This window comes from Solanum stenotomum, chromosome 11 (assembly GCF_019186545.1).
Source record: "Solanum stenotomum isolate F172 chromosome 11, ASM1918654v1, whole genome shotgun sequence".
NCBI classification, from domain to species: Eukaryota; Viridiplantae; Streptophyta; class Magnoliopsida; order Solanales; family Solanaceae; genus Solanum; species Solanum stenotomum.
This window is the reverse complement of record NC_064292.1, coordinates 9,035,633-9,061,480: the sequence shown is the minus strand read 5'-3', so window position 1 is coordinate 9,061,480 and position 25,848 is coordinate 9,035,633. Positions and strand designations below refer to the sequence as shown.

Sequence of the window (25,848 nt, the reverse complement as noted above, 5' to 3'; positions counted from 1 at the left end):
TGTTTGACTTTTATATTAATTGAACGGTATGTATGTGCTAAGTAGATTTTGTCGAGGTTAATTTTGTACTTAATATGATATAACGAGAAAACACCTAAAGTAGTCCCTTATTTTCTGGTTAAGATTCAAAGTCATTCTTGAGTCACACGAAGTATTTATAGTCCCTTATGTTTGCGATATTGGTGCACTTTTGGTCCCCCAAACTTTTGCCTATTTTTTAATCGTGATTTTATCCACAATTTATGTATGAAATATTCAATAATTTTTTTATGTATTTAATAGAAATAATAAATATATGTAAGAGAACGTGAGAAGAAGAACAACTTATTTTGTTTAGTAGAAGTTGGTCGCAATGATCTCTATTTGAGGAGGCCTGTATTTTCATAAATCTTTGGTGAGCTATGGCTGATTGCAACCCAGACTTCCTCTACCCATTACTTTTGTTTTATTCATCTTCAAACAACTTACCCATTGTTGAGCAATCATATTCTACTTGTATTCACTCTTGTACACATAGCACTGAAGTCCGACCTCAAAATGGACACTTTTTAAATATTAAAGATCAAAAGGGAACTTCTCCAAAAATTATAGAACAAAATGGACACTTCACCCATTTGTGGGCATTCATGACAAACTAATTTAACTCCGTCAATAACCCAAAATTCAAAACAATATCACACAAATTTTATAGGTAAATCACTCACAAATGGACGAACTACAATTATTTTTATTAACTTTTTATGTGAAACTATATTTTCATAAATCTTTGGTGAGCTATGGCTGATTTTATTCACTGCACATTTCATTCATCTTTTATTTTTTTTCTACTTTATATTTCAATTTTTGAAATTTGATAAAATGTCTCAACCATCCGGAATGTCTATATATTCAATTGAATCATATATTTATAAATGGAAAAAGTATTGTAAAATGAAAACATCAAAGACTCCAAGAAATCACGATCGTAAGTCATGAAGTTGTGTGAGTTCAAAGATAAAAAATTTAAGTTGTTCACTTCAAAATATCTGGATATTCACTTATTTCCTTATTTTGTTATTTCATAAAAGGAATCGTTGTCTCGTGACTAATGTGTCGTAAAATTGTAGCACATTTGATGCTTGAAAACTAAGAATTAATAATAGAATCGAATGCATTTATGTGGATAGAATGTGTTTGGATGTGTTGTACAGGTGAAACAGATGAAAAGTAAAAAAGGGAAGAAATGAAGAAAAAGCCAGAAGGAACCAAGTGACGACCACATACGACTTCACGGACCGCGGTCATCACCACGGTTTGTGGTCATGGTCGTGATGATAAAGCAGTGGATGGGCAAAGGAGAGTTGAAAGAATGTTGAAACCAAGTGAAGACCACAGACAACTTCACAGGCTGTGGTTCTCACTACGGACCGTGGTGCAGGTCATGGTGTAGAACCAGTGACAAAGCTAAAAGAAGTTGCTAAGTGATGGGGACAAGTTAAGACCATGGGCACCTTTACGGGAAGTGAAGATCAAGACGGACCGTGGTTGCTTCCGTGGTGCAGTTTCCAGTGTGTTGGCATTGAAGACCCAACTTTTGGGAAATCCCAAGTAAAGACCACGGGAGACTTCACGGGCCGCGGTCCCTATGACGGTCCGTAGTACCTTGTCCAGTGCCAAGTATTGAAGACCCACTTTTGGGAAAGCTCCAAGGAAAGACCACAGAGGGCTTCACAGACCGTGAAGCCCTTGATGGGTCCGTGAAAGTGCTCGAATGTCAATCCTACTTCGAGTAGGACTGTTTATTTTAGCTTGAACGACGACTGAGTTCTTGATTATTTTAGTTTTGGATTTTTAACTTTGATTATTACGATCAGTTTGAAGCTTGGATTTTGATTTTTTAGATTATTAAAGTGATCGTTGATTTGCTGATTATTCTCGTAAGTCTTTATATTATGTTTTCATAATGTATTGTTGATTGTCTGTGTGAAATCATGAGTGGCTAAATACTACGACTGGGGTTGTGGGATCCATGATGTAATTCTAACTGTAATTTCGTAAAACAAGTGAAAGGCAATTTGTGGTTATAATCTGTAGTTTTAGCTTTCGTTATTCATATAACCTAATAAGTGCACGCATTAAGGTTAGCTTGTATCTACCATTTGTTCTAGAGAAAAATGTCAACTAGGAAAAAGCTGAACTAATCTAATGAATTGGATTTGAAGTTTGAGTTCGAGAGAAAAGAGCTTTAACACCAAATCATTGCAAGCGAAGGTGAAAGTTAGAAACACTCTAGGGCCGAGAGGACGTGAGTGAGAATTTCCTAATTAGGCTGAGAAGTGTCAGAAAAAATTAACTCGCATAAATCTTGTAAGTATTGATTTGCCTGAAGCTTAATTACGGAAGAACATTAGAACTAGCGTTATGGTGAACACAATCCTGATTTCTTTTAATCAACGAAACAACTTGTGAACTGAAAACCCTGTTAATTGTTAATTCGGATTTTATTACAATCTTAGTTACTATCATACCAAAGCAAAAACCCATTTTACTTTTCGTCATTGTTTATTTAGGAGATAATTACGACATTTGAATAAACGCGACAGGGAAACCTTTTCTGTAAAGAAGTTCTCTGTGGGATCGATCTCAACTCACGTTGAGTTCTGTAAATTGACAATGACCGTTTACACTTCTTAATTGAAGTGTGAGTATGGACGTATCAAATTTTGGCGCCGCTATCGGGGAATTGCAATTCAGAAGTGTTTTACTAGCTTTTATTTGATTTGTAGTTATATTTCCTAATTTTACATTTTGTTCTGTGTTTGTGTTTCTTTCAGGTGAGTGCTACTGTGTATGCCAAGTACCAGGAGTAAAGGAGCTTCATTGATCCTTTACGACTCAGAACTCCAAAAGACTCTTCGAAAATGGTGAATGCACAAGAACTTGAGGCGCAAAGACAGAGGTTAAGACTAGAAGTTGAAGCCGTTGCAAGAGGTGTTTTGCAGAACGGCGGGAACAGCAACCTAAAGTGGTAGATGAAAATAGAGGAGTGGATGGATTGATCCCTCCCCAGCGCCAATCAATAGCTCTAAGGGGTAGAGCTCAGCATCCAGCGCATATGATATATAACGAGGATGATGCAAATTTGGATGGAGCTGGAGCCACTGGAGCGATAGTGTTACCTGCACTACCTCCAGGCGTTAAGTTCACAATCACCAGCACTATGACTCAATTGTTGAACCTGAAAGGTATGTTCAGGGGTGCAGTTGGTGATGATGTGAACCAACACCTAATGAATTTTGTGGAAATCTGTAAGTCACAAGAGATTCCTGGAGTCAACCAAACAACAATGAGATTGAGGTTGTTTCTACTGTCTCTTACTGGAGAGGCAACTAATTGGTTGAATGAGATGCCAAACGACTCCATCATAACTTGGGCTGAGCTGAAGGAAGCTTTCCTGGAACGATTCTTTCCTGAATCAAAAGAGTTGCAGATGAAAGATGAAATAAGTACACACAAGCAGCTACCAGGAGAAGTAATGCATGACACTTGGTGGACTTTTAGTCAAAAGCTAAAGAAATATCTTAACCATGATCTTACTGAGAGGCATCTGAAACAAGCTTTCTATAGATCTTTAAACTATGTCACTAAACTTGTTGTTGATGCAATTTGTGGATGATGCAGTTTGTCGAGGATCATTCATGAGGAAGCCATTCTCAAAGAGCATGCAGTTGTTGGATGAGGTATCAAAGAATAACAGGGGATGGTATACTAGAGATACAGAGGTAGGAGATCTTGGGTACACATTTGAGCTTTCAGTTGAACAAAGGAAGAGAGAAGAAGAAGAAAGGGACCAAGACATGGTACAAATGAGGACACAAATAGATCTGCTCACAAAACATATTGTTGCCAAGTCTGAAAAGGTAAATGTTGTGGGAAACCAAAACATGTATGAGGATCAGGCCATCGACCTTGATGAGGAAGCTAACTATTTAGGTAACCAATGAGGTTTTCGGAATTATAACTTTGGAAATCAGGGTTACAACTCTGGAAACGCAAGTCGAAATTACGCTAGGGATGGTTCATATGATAGGCCAGCAAATAAAGAGCAAGGAAACTGGCAGAACAGAGATGGGTACAGGAATGATTGCAGTAGTGTTTATGTGCCCCCAGGTAATATAGACCGGGCAGGTGGTAGTTCCAGCGAGTCTAAGTTAGAAGACATGATGGCCAAGGTACTCCAGAAAGTTGAATCAACTGATGCAGGGGTAAAAGAGATGGAGGTGATTTCTCGAGCATGAGCCAACTGGTGGACTCTCACACCACATCCATTAAACAGATTGTTGGGGAAACTTTCAGCCTCATTAAACTAAAGGAAGAATGGATCACTACCAAGTAACACTATCCAAAATCCTAAGAAGGACGGGCACTGCATGGCCATCACCACCAGGAGTGGTAAAATTCTTACTGACCCTATTTCTGCAGATACTAAAGATGAACAGATATTGGAGCAAGCTGGCAGAGAAGAGAATGAAGTTTAACAAGTAGATGACTTGGAGGATCTTCAGCCTAAAGCACAACCTGCGACAGGAAAAGAGAAAAAGGTCGAGAAAAACATTCTTTTAAAGCAGATTCCCAGACCACCTCCTCCTTTCCCTCAAAGGCTAAAAAAAAAAGCTGAAGATGAGAAGTTTACAAAATTTATCACCATGTTGAAGCAGCTTTCAGTAACCATACCACTGGTGGAAGCCCTAGAACAGATGTTAAGATATGCCAAGTTCATGAAGGACTTGGTTACAAAGAAGAGAGTTGTAAGTCTTGATTTTACTAACGATGTTCATCATTGCAGCGCCATTGCTACCAGATCTCTGGTTCAGAAGAAGGAAGATCCAGGTGCATTCACTATCCCATGCACCATTCAATCACTTAAGTTTGCAAAAGCTTTGTGTGATCTAGGAGCCAGCATCAACTTGATGCCATAAGCCATCTATAAGAAATTGGGATTGAGAGTTCCAAGACCCACAACAATGAGGTTGATGATGACTGATAGGTCAGTAAAGCGGCAAGTGGAAATCCTATGTGATGTACTTGTTAAGGTGGACTTCATCTTTTCGGCTGATTTCGTTATCTTGGATTGCGAAGTGGACGTTGAGGTTCCCATCATTTTGGGAAGATCATTTTTGGCAACAGAAAGAGCCTTAGTAAATGTTGAGAGAGGAGAGCTGAAGTTCAGACTCAACAAGGATGATTTAAAGTTCAATATTTGCAGGTAAATGAAGCAACCACATGATCTGAATGTGGTATATGCAATAGAGGTGGTTAATGAAAAAAGGATAAGAGTACCCATCGAAGAGAGGCTGGTTGTTGAAACCTTAGCTGCAGTGTTGATGAACTTTGATGCTGATTTTTTGTCTGACTATGTAGAGACCGTGAATGCCTTGCAGGTTATGGGAGCACAGTTGTATGCTCCAAAGAAATTGGACCTGGACTTGAAAAAAACAGGCCAACTCTCCAACAAAACCATCCATTGAGGAGCCACCAGTGCTGAAACAGAAACAGTTACCTAGTCACCTAAGGTATGTATTTTTAGGAACTAACACCACTTTACTTGTGATCTTGGCTGCAGATTTAAATGATGAACAAGTTCAGGAGGTGATTAAGGTATTGAGAAGGTACGAAAGAGCCATTGGGTGGACTATTGTTGATATCATCGGAATACCTCCTGGCATATGTACCCAAAAGATTCAACTCTAGGAGGATTGAACACCAGCGGAGGGTAAACCCTCATATGCAAGAGGTGGTCAAAAAGGAGATCATAAAGTGGTTAGATGCTGGGGTGGTCTATCCCATTTCTAATAGTCACTGGGTTAGTCCAGAACAATGTGTGCCCAAAAATGGTGATATGGCTGTGGTGCCAAGAATGAGTTAGTTCCATAAAGACCAGTCAGTGGATGGCGAGTGTGCATGGACTACAGGAAGCTGAACAAGTGGACCTGATCACCTGTCTAGGTTGGAGGCTGAAAAGAAGGAAGACTGTAGCTTGAAATAAATGACTCATTTCCGGATGAGCAGGTATTAGCTGCAATTCTTGATCTTATTCCTTGGTTTTCTGATTATGTTAACTTTCTTGTTAGTGATTTGATGCCTGAGGGGCTGACATATCAACAAAGGAAAAGGTTCGTGTATCATGTGGGTAAGTACTTAGGGATGAACCTTATCTGTACAGGGTCTGTGCTGACAACACAATTAGGCGATGTGTTCCTGAAGTTGAGATGTTGCACATTCTAAAAGACAGTCATTCCTCTCCGAAAGGTGGTCATCATGGAGGTGTTCAAACAACCCACAAGATACTTCAGTGTGGGTACTACTGGCCCATAATTCATCAAGATGCGATGGATGTAGTAAGGAGTTGTGATGTTCTCCAGTGGAAAGAAGCTATCTCTCGGTGCCATAAGTTACCCATGACACTTATTCTAGAGGTGGAATTGTTTGATGTGTGGGGCATCGATTTCATGGGCCCATTTGTGAGTTTTTATGGGCAGAAGTATATATTGGTTGCATTGGACTACGTGTCCAAATGGGTTGAGGCCATTGCTTTGCCTGAGAATGATGGCAAAAGTGTAGTTGGTTTCCTGAAGAAGAATATCTTCTCAAAATTTGGCACACCCAGAGCTATTATCAGTGATGGTGGTTCTCATTTATGCAACAAGGTGTTCAGTGCGCTTCTGACCAAGTATGGGGTTAAACAGCACAAGGTTGCAACGCCTTATCATCCACAGACCAGTGGACAAGTAGAGGTGTCCAACAGGGAAATAAAAACGATCTTGGCAAAGACAGTAAATGCCAACAGGACAGATTAGGCACAGAAGCTAGATGATGCTCTCTGGGGATATCGGATAGCTTTCAAGACGCATATTGGTATGTCTCCATATCAATTGGTGTTTGGAAAGACATGTCATTTTCCAGTTGAGCTTGAACATAGAGCACTCTGGGCTTTGAAGAAGCTAAACCTTAGTTGGAACGATACTACAAACCTGAGGCTGGATCAGATAAATGAGATGGATGAGTTTCGTTTGAGAGTTTATGAGAGGTTCGCATTGTACAAGGAGAGGATGAAGTTGTACCATGACAAACATATTGAAAAGAGAACCTTCACGCCTAGTGACTTGGTATTACTTTTCAACTCCAGACTTCGTCTGTTTCTAGGAAAGTTGAGATTTAAATGGTCTGGACCTTTTAAGGTAACGTAAGTGTTTCAGTCTGGTATAGTTGAGTTGGAAAATGATAAGGGCGAGAGGTTCAAAGCTAATGGTCAGCGAATCAAAGAATATATGGGTGTTCCAGAGGATGTGGAGGAATGTAAACTTGATGAAGTCTAAGTAATGAAGTAAGCTGCGTCGCGTCGCATCGCAACGTTAAATTGTGCGCTGCTTGAGAGGCAACTCAAGATGTAATTATACTAGGTATGTTCCCTTTTTCATTATTTTTCTTTGCTTTTATAGAGTCATTGTGTGTTGATGTGTGCAGGAAAGCGTGGGTTTAAAAGTGCAGAAACTGGGTGCAAACTGCTCTTCACGAGCAGTCTCACGGACCGTGGTACCCTTCACGGTCTGTCAACTTAAGGACTAACCTAAGGGAGCTACTGGAAATTGCAAGAAAAAGGTTCACGGAAGGGTTCACGGTCCGTCAAAGCTTGTACGGACCGTCTAGCCTCTTGTGAACCTCAGGTATGAATTCTAGTTCCTAAGTCAAGTTCACGAATTAGTTCACGAACCGTGATGTCCCTTCACGGGCAACTTCACTACCCGTCGTCTGCCACAGGTAAGTTTCTTGTCTAAGTTATGGTCATGAATTGTTACACGGACCGTGATAACCTTCGCGGGCCACTTCAAGGTCCGTAGTCAACAACCCAGTACTACCCTTATCCGACCCAACCCGTGCGTGACCCAAATTGTGATTAAGCGTATATTTGTTCTTAAATCGCCAAAGGTCAGTTTTTCTCTCTTTTCTCCTTCCTATAACGGCTCTTCAAAGAATAGTAATGATTCCCATCATCAATCAATCCTAAGTTCGTTCAAGAATCGAAACCCTAAGTTCTAAGTTGATCCAGTGATTCAAGCCAATTTCTTCTTCTTCTGTTTGTGCGAAACTTCTATTATTTCCTAGTAAGTCAATTCATATTGTGTTGCAAGTTTGTTCTTATATAAAACAAGTTTGATTTGCTTAGAATTAGTTGAAATTAGCATATTTGTTTTGGTTTAAAGTGATATTGACTTGTTGTGAGTTAGATTGCAATTGCATTAGGTTGAATTGGTTGTTTTAGTTGTTCTTGAATGTGGGTATGCCAACATGAGGGTCGAATTGGTGGGTGCTCATCTTATTCGTGATTTTAGGCTACTTAATTGGGTTTATTATGTACTGTGTTGATGTGTAGAAGTCATTGAGTTGTGAAGCTGTGTAAAAATGGTAGTTTAGCATTGTAATTGTGCAATTTAGTGAATGAGGGACGAAGATAATTGATGAACTGGCCAAGTGTAAAACCATAATAGGCTTCACAGATCGTGGAAATGACTACGGACCATGAAACCAATCATGGACCACACTTGGAATCCTTTTTACCCAGTAGGCAAGTTCACGACCAGTATCACAGACCATGGTTCACTCAACGGGCAGTGAAGCCGTCCGTGAATATTACTTGGTCAAAGTTCTGTTACACATTGATTCTGTCTTAAATTCAAGAGGGGTTTCATAGATACCACGGCCCGTGCAAGCTCCCGTAGAGATTTTGTAAAATTTTAATTTTTTGTACTTTAATTTCTGTCATATGTTTGATTTTGTGGCCCTTCCCAATGATAGATTAGATGACAGCATTCTTAAGGCAAGGCGTCACGATGTAATTACACAAGGGAAGTCTGAGTACCCGATAATGTGTCATTTTACGGTGTTGTGTACTAATGAGTTTTGTGTTTCGCGGGTACGATGCCTCCTCGAAGAAAGAACACAACCAAACCTCCATCCCCCCTCCCACTGCTACTAAATCAGAGGGTCATGATGACTCTGAGTCTAGTAGTTCAGAGGTGCAAATAAATGTCACACCTGATGAGAATCCACCCCGAGTTACTAGATCCAGAGCATCAAAGGATATCCTCTAGGACACTCGTCCTCCGTCTGAAGAGGGAGGCAGTTGTTCTGGCACCGGGAAGGACTCAGGAAATAAATCTAATGCTGCTTCTAGTATCCAATCAGATGATGGTTTGGGAGGCAGTGCAAAATCTGAAAGCAACTCTCAGGAATATGCAAACACCTCTCCACCTGCGGTAAATATAGAAGTTGAGACTGGAGTACTAAAGGAGGCAAATACTATAGATGAGGATGTAGAGATAACCGATGATGATACCATGGTGATGTATGTTACCGCGCATAAACCTGATCCCGCAGCGAGATCGTAGTTGATTGTTTGTTATCGCTCCATGTGGACTGTGAACCGGTTTGAAGAATTCTTCAAAAAGGGTATTGTGACCAAGAATGGTAGTTTCAAGAGTTGCGTAATCATGCCTGAGACTAGAGTGGTGGTAGCTTACATTAAAGCATTCCCTGACATTTATCGGACGTTTTAGTTTCATCTGTTCTACTGGATGAACAATGCACCTGGAGAATACTCTTTCCACCTTACTAGAGAGTTTTACTCATCTTATGCCGCTACATTAAGGAACTTTGTTGCAGAGACAAAGACTACTAAACGTGAACAGAGAGACATGGCCATTACCTGGGGTCCGCTCAATTCAGTTATAGTTCAAGGAAAATCGATCGATATTTTGAGGCCACTATTAACAGGATGTTACATGTCTCGGAATACTCTGCACCAACTTCAGTTGGCCTTTTTTAGGGCAAACATCATGAAGTCACCAGTGATACTACTATGGATATTCAGAGTTCTCGAGAGAAGGTTTTGCGCTGGATTGCAAAGCAAATTGTTCTAGATGGGGAGAACGTAGTTTGGGTCACCACGATGCCAATACTTATTACAAAAGCTTCACTATCATTTCCAGCCAAGGTATGGTCGGCTGTTATTCGTTCACAATTGAGACCTATAGGTAATGATAATACCTTGTATCCCTCAGCATTTTTGGTAGAATGCCTCATGGCTGGTTACCCAATAAATATGGGGAGGATCATAGCGACTGAGATGAGGGACAGAGCATTGAATGAGAGAGTCGGGTTTCCATTTGCCTGTCTAATAGGGAAATTATGTAGACAAACATATATCTCCCCAAACAGGCTGATTGACAAATGGCGTGATGCATTCAGACTCATCTAGGTTTCTAAAATCAATGATGTCGCGAACCATCTCTTAGGTTCGAAATATGCAATTGTAGGTACTTTAGTTGTTGTTCCTCATGTCCCATTTGAGATCCCACAGGCAGAAGCCCAAAGCACAGGGAGTCTTCACAACCCTCCACAGAGTCACCACAACCACCAGCGTCTGCCGCACAGGCTCCAGGTACCTTTGTCACTATCTATGCTTTTTCTTGAGAAATTGGTTGCAGATCAGCGCCAAACCAGGACCTTGGTCAATCAAATAGTCATCAGGATGCCTCAGCTAATAGAGACAAAAGTGTTAGCTGCGAAAAAGGAGATCAAAGATGAGATGCGAAAGGAGCCGTCTATCTTAAAAGACAGAATGGATGGTTTGGAGAACCTTGTTCAGAATCGATTTCAGGCAGCCGGTCAGAAGATACTGAAGAGTTCAAAGCACAGTTGGCCGAGATGAGAACTTAGGTTGCTAAACTGGCTAAAAATCCAGTACATGTACCCATTCCGATGGTGCTAGATTATTTAATGTAAATGCTAACATAGACACCCTCCACTCAATCGATTGATGATCTCTGGGGAGAACAACCCAAGAGTAAGTCTGGCAAGAGGAAGCACAAAATCAAAAAATCTCATGAGGAGACACCTGATAACTTAGCCGAGAGGCAAGAAGGCAGGAAAAGAAAGTCCGAAAGGCATCAAAGAGAGCAACTAGAGAAAAAAAGCCAGTGAGCAACAACAAGAGGCGGTGTTAGTCGTAGCTTGCAGCAATGGAGCACCTACCTCAGCCAAGTGAAACCCAACCTGATCATGTACCAAGTTCTGAGAGTGCACCCATTGATAAGGGTGTCAATGCTGATCCGGAGACCGGTGCCTAAAGCACAGTAGGTATGACCCCTCCTCATAGCCCTATGTGTTTTATTGTTCTGTATTGACTTTGAGGGCAAAGTCCTTTCTTTTAGGGAGGGCGTGGTGAGCAACCTACCATAGCTGTTAAAAAATGAAGATTGACTCTGTGTTACTGATTTTGGGTGTTTTGTCTATTTAGTTGTACAGTAGCTAGTCTGTGAAAAATGAGAACTCGAATCTGAGTTTAACTGTTATGATCTTTTGATGACATCTTAGATACGTATAGGTTGAACATTGCTAGTCTGACCAATTAATTGATGAATCAAGAAACTGAAAACGCAGTCCTGTATCATGTATGTGTAAGTGTTGATTGAAGTCTAACATTAGGAACAAAAACTAGAACTTGCCCGAGTAGTCTGGCTTGAATCTGAGAATAACCGAATAGGAAAGGATCAATAGGCCATTTTTGTTAAACTAGAAAAAAGCCAAAAATAAAAGAACGAAATGTAAAGTTTATCACTTGAACCCAATTTGAGCCTTAAATCAGTCTTTGTTCTTACCCAACACATATCATATACTTGGTTCTCCGAAGGTACGATATCATAACTCAGGCCAAAAGCCTAAGTTGAGGGTGATTATAATCCAAATAGAAAGAGAAAGGGAAAACGAAGATTTAACCAGTGAGCTAAGTGCATATCAAAATTACATATATAAAAAAAGAGAAAAGAATAGAAAAAGAAGAAAAGAAAAAGAAAATAATAGCTATTGGGTCGTGCTAAAATAAAGAAAAAGAGGGAATCACTCAGAAAAGAGTTATGTGAAAATGAAACTTTGGAAAACTAAGGGACTAGTCACTCACGAAACCAAATATTCATTCCCTAGCCCTGAGCCTATGTTACAAGCCAATAAAGTCCTACAGTGATCCTATTCCAGGTGTTTGAAAGATAGAGCATAGAAAACGAGGGCAAGCCTATGGTAGTTTGTTGTTAGTGTTAGAAGTTCTTCGAAAGCGTGAACGTAGTACTCAGTCCCAACTATTAGAGCGAGGGACTTCTTTGGTGTGAGGACACAGTGATTGCATTTGAAAGTAGATTGTGTGGGCTGAGAATTCACAGGCATAAGCATGATTGACTTTGAGTAATGGATGTCATATATTGATCCTTACATGTTAGATTCAGGGTTTTTGGGATACAAATTGTGTTTGAAATAGTTGTTGCGTAGTTTCAAAAGTTGGTAAATGATTTGAGGGTTGATTGTACAGTTTTCTCATCACTTGAGGACAAGTAATGGTTCTAAGTTGAGGATGTTGATGTGCTGCGAAATTGTGGCACATTTGATGCTTGAAAACAAAGAATTACTACTAGAATCGAGTGTATTTATGTGGATATAATGTGTTTGGATGTGTTGTACAGGTGAAACAGATGAAAAGTAAAAAAAAGGAATAAATGAAGAAAAAGTCAGAAGGAACCAAGTGACGACCATGGACGACTTCACGGACCGTGGTCATCACCACGGTCCGTGGTCGTGATGATAAACCAGTGGATGGGCAAGGGAGAGTTGAAAGAATGTTGAAACAAAGTGAAGACAACGGACGACTTCACGGGCCGTGGTCCTCACTACGGATCGTGGTGCAGGTCGTGGTGTGGATCCAGTGAAAAAGCTAAAAGAAGTTGCTAAGTGATGGGGACCAAGTTAAGACCACGGGCACCTTTACAGGCCGTGAAGATCAAGACTGACCATGGTTGCTTTCGTGGTGCAGTTTCTAGTGTGATGGCATTGAAGACCCAACTTTTGGGAAAGCCCAAGTAAAGACCACAGACGCCTTCACTGGTCGTGTCCCTATGACGGTCCGTAGTACCTTGTCCAGTGCCAAGTATTGAAGACCCACTTTTGGGAAAGCTCCAATGAAAGACCACGGAGGGCTTCACTGACAGTGAAGCCCTTGACGGGTCTGTGAAACTGCTCGAATGTCAATCCTACTTCTAGTAGGACTGTTTTAAAACACTTCTTTGAATTTATTAGGTCGATTTTTATGTTTTAGCTTATCTTAGCTTGAACGACGACTGAGTTCTTGATTATTTTAGTTTTGGATTTTTTACTTTGATTATTACGATCAGTTTGAAGCTTGGATTTTGATTTTCAGATTATTAAAGTGATCGTTGATTTGTTGATTATTCTCGTAAGTCTTTATATCATGTTTTCATTATGTATTGTTGATTATCTGTGTGAAATCATGAGTGGCTAAATACCACGACTGGGGTTGTGGGATCCATGACGTAATTCTAATTGTAATTTCGTAAAACAAGTGAAAGGCAATCTGTGGTTATAATCTGTAGTTTTAGCTTTCGTTATTCATATATCCTGATGAGTGCATGCATTAGGGTGAGCCTATATTTGTCATTTGTTCGAGAGAAAAATGTCAGTTAGGAAAAAGTTGAACTAATCTAATGAATTGGAGTTGAAGTTTGAGTTCAAGAGAAAGAACTTCAACACCAAATCATTGTAAGCGAGGTGAAAATTAGAAACACTCTAGGGCTGAGAGGACGTGAGTGAGAATTGTCTAATTAGGCTGAGAAGTGTCAGACGTAATTAACTCGCATAAATCTTGTAAGTATTGATTTGTGTGAAGCTCAATTACAGAAGAACATTAGAACTAGTTGTGTTATGGTGAACACAATCCTGGTTTCTTCTAATCAACGAAACAACTTGTGAACTGAAAACCCTGTTAATTGTTAATTCAGATTTTTATTACAATCTTAGTTACTATCATACCAAAGCAAAAACCCATTTTACTTTCCGCCATTGTTTATTTAGGAGATAATAACGACATTCAAGTAAACGCGACAGTGAAACCTTTTCTGTAAAGAAATTCTTTGTGGGATCGACCTCAGCTCACGTTGAGTTCTGTAAATTGACAACGACTGTTTACACTTCTTAATTGAAGTGTGAGTGTGGACGTATTAGTGACGTCAGTAGTTTTTTTACTATGATTGTAAGAAAATAAATAGTAAAATTTATTTTATGAAAAAAATTAAGTATCAATCTTTTTATACTTTTATTATTGAAGAAACTCATGATTTTATGTATCAAAAAGACTTTACAATACACTTAAAATTGAGACATGATATAGGTTCATGTGAGAAGTTAATAAAAAGAATTATAGTTCACCCACTTGTGGGCAAACTACCTTTAAATTTATGTGTGATATTTTTGTAGGTTCTGGGTTGACTGGCGGAGTTAAATTTGTTTGTCACGAACACCACAAATGAGCAAAGTGTCCATTTTGGTTTTATTTAAGACAAATTCCCTTTTGGTCTAGTGTTCAAAAGTGTCCATTTTGAGACCGAATTCCATGACACTAAGTGTTAGGATTGTATGTTTATGTTCATATACTTAATTTCTATTAAAGATTTTCTATGATTTTAAACTAATTATTGTTAGTGTCTTACTTCCACATTTATTACTTTATTTTTAAATCTGTTGGATAGTAGGTTGGGCACTTATCTATGAGAGGAGAAGGTAGGTGTCATCATTTGACTTGTTGCTTTTGGATTGTGATAGAGGAATATTATTTTTGACAGCTTACTTAGCTTGGGAATCCTATATTATTCTCATAAAATGGTACTTAGCTTGTATTCTTAAGTAGGTGCAGGCAGATCAATCCTATATTTTGTAATTATCTTTGATTAGTTTTAAAAAAAATCCATACTCGATAGAGATGGATAATTGTTTTGTTTTATAATTAAAAAATTAAAAGGTCGAAAAACACAAGAGAGAAGTATTGAAAATGTATTTAATTTTGATGTGAATTGTTATTTTTATCTCCAAATTATTGACAGTTTTAAAAACACTGATCATTTAGTTGACTGGCTGAATATGAATGCACATTCAATCTTACAACATGAGTGAAATACACCCTTGAATTCTCGTCAAGTTTAAGGGTGTTTTCAACACTTCTCTCGGCTTTTTATTAAGAATTTCATGCTCCTATAAGTGTTTGAGACTACTTGCTATGTCATGTTGTAGATTGGGAGTGTATCTAAATTTAGTTAGTTAAGTAAAAAAAAAAAATTAAAGCTACGAAACTAATAATTTGCATCAAATTCAAAGGTATTTTTAATATTTCTCTCGAAAACACAATGATGACTTTCATACCCATTTTGACAAGGAAAAGTATACGCTGACCTAATTTGTTAATTAACCTTAGTCTACTTATCATAGTTAGGCAAAAGTTGAAGTAAAATATCCTACACATTAATTACTATATTATTTGATAAGAAGTCAACAAAAATTAAAGATATTGCTAGTAGCAAACTCTCAACTTGATAAAAGGTACGAATGAAAACAAAATAATACATTATTTTGTATGCCAGGAGGCACTTCAACTATTTTTTTCATTTTTTGGTTTAATCATCTGGTTTTCGAAGCCTCCTACCTAGACTTCTCAGAAAAAATGTTCCCCCACCAAAGATTTCTTTACCGCATATAATTTCTAAAATAAAAGGATGTGATAAAAAGAAGGGAAAAGCTCAAATATATCATTGAACTTTGAGAAAAGTATTATTTATGTCATCCTTTAAAAGTTTGTATCATCTATGTCATTTCAGTTTGAGGAAAGGTTCATCCATGTCATTATTTATTAATGAAAACGGCATAGATGATCCAAACTTTCAATGGATGACATAGATGAGACTTTTCTCAAAGTTTGATGACATATTTAAGCTTTTTTTTCTTTAAAAATTGATTCAATTAATGATGTGGCTGAATCATAATTGACCACGTGTAAAAAAATGTTTTGTAAAACCGAAATTGTTCTCAGTTAACAAATAACGGCATGGATGATTCTTTTCTCAAAACGGAAATGACATAGATGAGCCAAATTTTTAACGGATAGAATAGATAAACTTTTTTCTCAAAGTTCGATGACATATTTAAGACCTTTTCCTAAAAATAAATAAATTATTGTATAGTACATTACATTTTTGAAATAACATTTTGGTAATCATAAAGATGGAGCAAGCGTAGATATACATATTATTTGCTAAGTTTGTTTTACAAATTAGGTATAACATCAATACTTTGTAAAAGGTACAAAAGTTTGGCTTTCAAAAGTCAAAATGAATTAGTGAAAGCCAATAAAATAAATATTTATTTATTTCCTTTTTTTTATGGGGTTTGGGTGGCGGGGNGGGGGGGGGGGGGGGGGGTGTTATTACTCATTGCCTAATTGTAAAGTTAAAATGAGCATTGGTTCACTTGTTTTCATTCTACAATTCTCACTTCTCTCTACTCAAACATGTCTAAACAAGACAAATCCAATGTCCTTAGCATTTGTAAAAAAATGCTAATTTGTTGTTTATTCTTATACATGTGCGCCATTATCTTTCTCAATAACTCTAATTTTTTATCTACTTCTCAAACAAGAACATCATCCAAAATTGTTGCACAAACCAATATTAGTCACCTTGTTTTTGGACTTTTAGGCAATGAAAGAGCATGGCATCATAGAAAACACTATGTTGAAGCATGGTGGAGACCAAATGTTACAAGAGGACATATTTTTCTAGATGTTCCTCCTAGAGGTGATCTCCTTCCATGGTCCTTAAATTCACCTCCTTATCGAAGATCCGATGATGTTCGAAAACTTGTTAGGGAAACAAATCATGTTGATCCAAGAGTTTTAAGAATGGTTCATGGGATTATGGAAGTGGTTAGACAGGCACATGAAGGGGTAAGATGGGTAATTTTGGGGGACGATGATTCGATATTTTTTGTTGATAATATGGTTGATATTCTTGCACAATATGATCATACGAAGTATTATTATTTTGGAGGACATTCGGAATTTATATTGTCAAATTATTGGTACTCATTTCATCAAGGTTTTGGTGGAGCTGGAATTATATTGAGTTATCCTTTGGCTAGAGAATTTGCTCACAATGTTATGTCTTGCTTAAAGAGATATGCTCATTTGAAATCGTCTAATCGAACAACAATGGTTTGTGTTGCTGACCTTGGAGTAAATCTTACCCCTCTTCAGGGTATTCATCAGGTATGTTCATAATACATAAACTTTGTGATCTTTAACTTGGCCTTGTCGTCTAACTTTGGGTCTGCACAAGTTGGCACTTAAAACTTGTGTAGAGTTGAACAAGTAGCTAGACACATACGTCATACTTGACAATTCACATCTTATATGACGTCCTACGTACATTAAGTCATATAGGACGAGTGTGTCTACTTGGCCTGACGACCAATGTATTATATATGCTTTTTTTTTTGTGTGTGTGGATTTGACTTATCTACCCTGATAATTGCTTTATTTTTCAGGTAATTATTTCTATTTTTACTTAGTAAGTATGATTTTCTTGTAGTTGAATAAATAGTGTAAAAATTAGTTTTACTTTGTCAATGTACAAAATTAAATTCTTTTTATTCTAAAAAGCAAGAGAATTAATTCTCCATTAGTAAAGCCACCTACTTACCCTCCCAACACACTGAAGAATCAAAAGGTCAAAGAAATGAACAAATATTTAGCCAAGTAATTAAGTGCCGTGGCAAAACAAATAATATTTCAAATAAAGCAAATTTTAAGTCTCCTTTTCTGCTATATTAAAAATTTTCCTTATATTAAATGAATTTAACAAAAACAAATTATATGCATATATAAAGCATTTATTATTGGATGAGGAAAGTCTTATCAACTATTGTACAAATTACTTTGAGTGTACTTTTTTCTTTTCCCTAAATGCTACATACTACTAAATAATACTTTTATATTTATACTTTGTAGATTGATCTTCGTGGTGATATATCTGGATTTCTATCGTATCATCCAAAGTCTCTATTAACGTCCCTTCACCATTATGATATGGTTGACCCAATATTTCCCTCTATGACTCGTGCCCAAGCAGGTTCCCACCTCCTTAAAGCTGCATTCTACGATCAATCGCGCATGTTACAACAAACTATATGCCACCATACGTCCAAAAGTTGGACATTTTCAGTTTCTTGGGGATACTCAGCTCATATTTATGAGAAAATTATGCCTAGAAGTTGGATACAACGACCAATTGTAACATTTAGAACATGGCAAAGAAGTCCTACGCAACCACAATATATGTTTGATGTTAGGGGTCCTTCTTGGAATCCTTGTGAAGCTCCTCATGTATTTTCTTCAAGTCCGTTGAGAAAACTCCAAGGGGTGAAATTGTTACTACGTATACTAGAGGATGGCCTCGAGGGATAGGAGCTTGTTTGTCTTCTGGAAATTTTTCTGCAGAGTATATTTCTGAAATTCATGTTTACTCACCAGCAATAAAACGTATCCAGGTAACATTTTCTACCTCCATAATCTCTCATAAGTGTCTCTATGAATTAAGCTTTTGTACGCTAACACTATAAAAATAATAATTTACTATTAGGTCTCCTAAAAGATAATTATAGGCGAATTCTATAAGTTATGAATGCACTTATTGCAACTCGACTAATACACACGTGTTATTAGTAAAGCCAATTGAAGTGAAACATTTATAACATCTTTAGGAAAAAACCCAAAGTACATTTAATTTCCATCTTCTAAATCAACCAAATATTTAAAGTCAACAACTCGACTTTTGTATTTTTATTAACTTTTTGATCTTTTTTATGTCTTTTTCAGATCGATAAATGTGAATGTTGTGACGTAATCCACGAGGAAGGATCGATTAAGGCTGATATCAAATATAGAGAGTGTAAGATAAATGAGTTAATAGCTTGATTGATTCATTAAGTCGTTGTCTAAGAATTTGTATCATGATCCAAGCCAACTCATGGAGGAAGAAGAGGCTACAATATCTATGTTTTAAATGATTCAATTAAGAAAATAGTTGAGGTAGTAGAGATATAAAATTTTAAATATGACAAGTATCACAAATCTAAATATGCACTAAATGAACATGATATGATGTCCTAAAATTAAGCGCACAAATAAATCTATTCTCTTGAAAAATGAGCCCAAAATCGTAGTCAGTTAATTATTTCAATAAATACTTTTTTTTTAAAATTAAGCACAAAATTATGAGTAGTTAATAATCTCAAATCTGATGCAAAATGTAATAAGAAAATTTATTTCTGATAATAATAAAAAATGTCTATATATATATATTGATATAAAATCTTGTTTAGTTATAGGGAGTAAACAATTCAATAATTAATTAAACCTTTGTGGCTAGTTAGTGGTCAATCATAACATTTTTTTTTTCTTATTCAACTCCAAACACCAAGGATACAATCAGAATATTTACTTGTTGGCATCTAAAGAGAAATTAGAAAAAATGTGTGAATCGATGAGGTAATGATTGGGCCAATCATTGTTAATTAGTGAAGAAATTGGAAATATGATTTTAAAATGAACTTAATTCATGTTATACCATCTAGTTTTGATATGATCAGACATTCTTTTTATACGAAAAATGGTAAAAAAGTGTCTTTAAGTTATAATAAATGAATTGGTCGAGCTTTTCCTTAATGAAATGGATTGCACAGAAAAGTCTTAGAACGAGATGCTAAAGTGTTGACTAGTTTGTTTGTCTCGAATACCTAAAAAAAGTAACTACATTGTGATTATAAAGACGACTATCATAATTCATGCAAACAGTGTGTCCCCTCCTTTTGAATGTGAAATGTGATTATGTGAACTTAACACCTTATTACTTCACATTTTTTTTCAGTATATTAATTATTAACTATGTGCTCTTTCTACCTTTTAACTTATTATAAATCGCGTTAAAAAAGTCAACGCCAAAATAATTGTGAGAAAAATAGTTTTAAACTTGTGGAGGAAAATATTAGTCAGTAATTCGAAATGCATAATTATTGGTTCATTACTTTCTGGCGGCACAAGTGGTGACACTAATTTCTTTGTATCTATAGCATTCTAAAAATTAGGAGGTGTAGTCTAGATTAATAGAGAAATGAAGAGTTTGATAGTTGAAAATATAATTTGAAAATAATTATAAGTTTAAATTCAAATGTCAAGAGATCATAGAATTGGTAATTGGGTAAAAATTATATTTATATTTTAAAGAAAATTTTAGTAAGGGGGAGGATTACAAAATGAAGAATCGAATCCAGAATAATAAAATAAAACTTTATATAATCGATCAACCAATTAAATTATTAATATTTCCAAAAATTGGGTACGTAATTTATATTTTGAACTCTAGGATAATTACAAGAGAATGTTGTAGAATATATATATATAGAGATGGAGTGTCCATACTATGTGTAGCCCTACATATCTAGATGTGGAACAAGGGTGCTTTAACGGGCTACTATGAAATAAAACGGTTAGGGCGGAGTTGGAGTGGAGTCAAAAACTAAAGTAGAAGATTTCACTGAACTCAGTAATTTTAATGTAAATTAAGTATTTATCTTAAGAAATTTATTAAAATTTATAAAAAATTATTTATTTAAAATCCTTCAAAGTAGAAGAGTTAGAATTCTAAAATCATAAATTTTAAATACTTGTTTTACCTCTGATTAATGAAAGCAACCAGAAATGACTGCAAAAATCAATCACTCATTTGTTGATAATATATAATTATACATATTGACCAACTTTTTGTCATTTGTATCAAATTAAAATATTCACAAATTAGTAAAAACAGAAATCGTCTCATTCTAAATTAAAATCACCTTTAAGAATGCGGAATATAATTAAATGGGATTGAAATCCATATCAATTGAGTCTGAAAAGAACAACTTTGTAACTCTAGGATTACCTAACTAGTCCCTCCTCACTTTTAAATGTTCTCTTTGAATTTTGCAACCCATTAAGAAATATTCTATCTGTCTAATAATAGTTGTTCATTATTGACTTGACACAGAAATTAAGAAGTAATAAATGATAGGTGTAATTTTATCAAATCATCCTTATTAAATATAAGTCATCTAAACATTCAAAAATAAATATAATTTTTAATAGCAAAAATAAACTAGACACAACATGATACTATTCATTACTCCCTTTGTCCAACAATACTTGTCCACTATTGACTTTGCATACTTCTTAAGGAACTATAAATAAAAGGATAATATTACTATATCACCCTTTGAATATAATATATATAATATCTTGAAAAATGTAATAGGAAAATGACTACAATTAGTGATAAGGGTAAATTAGGAACTAAGTGTAAATTATCCATTGATTTCATAAAGTGGACAGGTATTGTTGGACATTCTAAAATAGTATAGCGGACAACAATTGTTGGACGGAGAGAGTAATTTTATAAGTTGGACAAGTATTGTTGAACATCCCAAAATAGTATAGTGAGCAAATAAAGATGGACTGAAGAAATTATGATTAATACAAGTATTAGACTATAATATCCATTTTACATAATGTTTTAGTATTAGATCCTAAAAATGATTTAGGATATAAGTAACTAATGCGAGAAGAGTAAAATATGGAGGAAAAAGTAGTCTTTTCCTAATATGTTAAAAGGAACATGTAAAAATAAAATATATTTTGAAATAGTTAACAGGACAAAGTAATTACTTTGAGTAAATTAGCACACTAATAATCAAAACAACTACTTAATTTATTTCAAGGATTAGTCATTTTGAAGGCTAAAGAACAAGATGAGAATGAATATACTTGAAAGAAAGATCAAAAACATTGAAAGAAGTGTGAACTCCACAATGGGAGTTGCCTAACCAAAAGGGCGAATCGTCCAGATGGCATGACCACGCCCAAAGTGACAATGTTCACAACTGAAAATAATCGAGGCTGGTCGGCGAATCAAAAGTGAAACGGGCAACTCACCGAAATTGAAAGGCGAACAAGATGATCATTGCCGAAGGTAATAGGACTTGGATGATAAATGAAGGCTTAAAGGTGAACAAAGACGGTAATCGGTGATCTGCCATATATGAAAGACAAGCTTGTATGAGTTTGCCAACTGCGGTTCAAATAGTTGAAGCCCGAAGCAAATGAAAGGCAGGCTAAGGAACTAACGGCAATCCACCGATCAGGCTCAGCGAGCCCGACTATTATCGTCGAGTTGTTCACTTACTGAATTTGGGTCAAATTTTAGAAAACTATAAATATCCCAAAGTAGAGAGAATATCGGAGTTCTTCGAGAGAGTTTTTGGACAGAGTTGGAGTAGAGTATTTTTGAGAGATTTGCGTATGACATATTTCACCTTGTGAAGAACATCTTTAGTTTTGGGGGTTTTTTCAATTTTAATTTTGTAATTGACAATTGGAAGTTGAAATCAAAGTGGGTGTTGATTATAATTGCTTAATTTCATCACATTCATGGTTGCTATCATGATAGATATAATTTTTTTACTTTTTGTGATATGTGGCTTAAACTCCAAGTCTAGGGTTGCAATTATGGGGTTGACTATTGATTTAATGTAGTGGTATTGTGTTTTACTCTGTTTTATTGTTGTTCCATGGATTTAGGCTAATTAGCATGGGGTTAACTTATGGATTAAGGTTGCAAACTTAATCCTAATTTCGATCTCCGATTGATGCTCGAAAGAGATCGATTGGAGTGGGTAATTAGTTTGATACATGCAATTTAGGTTTGATTTCTATAGTTTGCTTGATAGAAGGATTATGATTCAGATCTATTTTTTCTAAATCTGCTCGAAAGAGAGATATCGTAAGGTAATGGGTTGTTTTGGTATTCACATAGATGAGAACGAAAGGAGATTCTATGAACTGATGCTATGAGATCGAAAAGAGATTCGTGTCATTGAAGAGAACTCAGTATATCCATGATTGTTTAGCACTATTGAGCGACATAATTACCCCTATGTGACATCGATTCCAATTCTCGCACCCCTAGATTATTTGTTAATTACTTGAAGTTTAGTTTAATTGTTACATTTGATACTATAAACTCTTTTAGTAAATTTAGTGGAATCATCCACCCATTTGTCTTAGCCTATACTAAAATGAACAAGTCCATATTCTTGATTTCTTAGTTGCATTCTTATCATTATATCATTCCTTGTGAGATTTGATCTCGACTCTTAATTGCATATTTTTATTGACAACAACCGTTACTCTTCAAATTTATTTTTGAGAGTAGTTTGAGCGTTATCAATTACAAATGATACAGTTTTTGATAGGGGGTAATGTTGAGATGGTAGAGGTAGTTTGTGGGAAGACGATTATGGATCGTACACACAGCCATAAGAAGAATCTAATTTTACTAAGGATATGAATTTCCCATATCCATTTATAGTCCTGGAGGAGATTGGGAGGGGAGATAATCTTAAAGTGAGGACATGGTAAGAGAATTAATTCTTGATTTCATGTTATCGAAATTGGAAACTATTTTCTTTCTTTGAGTATTATTATTAAATATTATATAATAACGCTTGTCGAGTTGATCAAATAATCAGGTTTTGTAACACACCTTCATGCAGCTCGAGGCCTTATATTGAGTCGGACGAGTTGAAACGATGTACTTTCGTAATTTATGTGAAGCATGAATATAATGATGAACTCATTCCACATTAGGAATAGTAAGAATGACTCTTGAGTGTGAAAGCAATATTTCATTAAGAAGTGAATGATTTGGAGTGCACGGATCTATGTTACGATATATTAATTTACAAAAACTTCTCATTTTATTTGGACATGTCTAAGTTAATGTACTAGCTTCTTTACTAATGCTAATGAATGAATGGATCGAGCTAGCTCTTCTTTAATGAAAAGAATTGCATAGGGAAGTCCTAGAATGCGAAGCTAAAGTGTCGATTAGTTTATCTTGACTTATATACTTAGGAAAAGTAACTGTATTAATAAAAAGATATTTTTGCTTAGAAAAATAATAAAGATAAGAGGTAGTAGTTCTTCTATGATCAATCTCGTTCCTTTTTTGAATCTGAATGTGAACATAACACCTTATTACTCCACATTTTTTCACTATATATTAATTAATTAATAACTATGAGTTCCTCCACCTTTTAACTTATTATAAATCACACGTTAATTAAGAAAGTCAACGCCAGAATAACCTCAATCCTTCCATTGTGAGAAAAGTAGTTTTAGACTTGTGAAGGAAGATATTAATCAGTAATTCGAAATGCATAATTATTGGTTCATTACTCTGTGGTAACACTAATTTCTTTGTATCTAAAGCATTCTATGAATTAGAAGGTCTATTGTATAGATCACAACTCAATTGTTTTATCCTTGGTCTAAATTAATAGAGAAATGAAGAGTTTGATAGTTGAAAATATGATGTGAGAATAATTATAGGTTTAAATTCAAATGTCAAGAGATCATAGAAATTGGTAATTATTGGATAAAAAAAATTGGGGGTGGGGGAGAGGATTACCAAACGGAGAATCGGACTCAGAATAATAAAGTCGAATTTTAGATAGCCGATCAATCAACTAAACTACTAATATTTCTCGTAGTTGGGTAACTATATTCAGGGGTGGCACTGCCTTATAAAAGTTAAGGCATGTGCCTTAGGCCCCCAATTTTGGAAGGCCTCAAATTTTTATCAAGAACAAATTATGTGTTATTTTTTTATTAAAAAAATTAATTATTTATAATAAAAAGTATATATATATATATATATATATATTATATTTCTTTTCTAACATTCACATTATTTATTTTTTTAAACTCACTTTTGCTTAAAGTTTGTCAACTTATTGCTTATAGAATTGTGCTAACAATTCATATAATGATTGCTTTAATAAAATAATATTTTTCAACGTTAATTGATAAAATTTTACCTAAAACTAATCATTTTAAATAAAAAGAAGTACTCAAAAAAATCATTTATAAAAAAATTAAGTAATAATTTGCATCTAAATAGTTATAAAAATAATTTTTAAAATAAATATATATGAAATTTGTTAGACCTCAATTGAAATTTTACTTTAGGCCCCCAATTATGTTGAACCGCCTCTGACTACATTTTAAATTACTCTAGGATAATTACAAGAGAATGTTGTAGAATATATAGAGAGAGAGTGTGTCCATACTATGTGTAGCTCTACGTGTCTAGTAGTGGAACAAGGGTGCTTTAATGGGCTACTATGAAATAAAACGGTTAAGGCGGAGTTGAGTTGGAGTCAGAGACTAAAGTAGAAGGTTCAACTGAATTTAGTAATTTTAATTTAATTTAAGCGTTTATCTTAAGATATTTATTTGAAATGTATAAAATTTATTAATTTAAAATCCTTCAAATTAGAAGAATTAGAATTCTAAGGAAAGCAACGATAAATGACTACAAAACTAATCATTCATTTGTTGATAATATATACTATATACTAGATATAGGACCCCGTGCCAGCATGGGGCCCAATATATATATATATTTTTTAATTTATGTCATATTATGGAATTTGAGAAGTTATTGAAATTTTTATATGATTTTAAAAATATTTTAAATTTTTAGCTATTGTGATTTGTAGTACTTTTTTTTAACATAATTTTGAAAAAAATATTTATTACTCTGTTTGTTCTAATTTATATGGCACACGCAGAATTTTAAATATTAAGCATTTTTTATATGTCTCTTTAATATATTAAGTTGTTAATTATTGTATTTTATTGTACATTTTGAACCTAATTTTTTAATAATATATGTTATTTGCCATGTCCCAATTTATGTGACATTAATTGATAGATTTGTTGGAGTCGAGAGATTTATTTTGTTAATTATTGTAATTTATAGTTTTTTTTTT

At 35.4% G+C, this 25,848-nt stretch overlaps 1 protein-coding gene and 1 pseudogene across 1 annotated transcript in view; both read left to right on the top strand.

The window, feature by feature from the left end:
* LOC125843977 (uncharacterized) overlaps positions 1–25,848 on the top strand; it is a 621,631-nt gene that overhangs the window by 385,675 nt on the left and 210,108 nt on the right. The window lies entirely within an intron of this gene.
* Positions 16,418–18,982, top strand: LOC125843975 (uncharacterized; annotated as a pseudogene).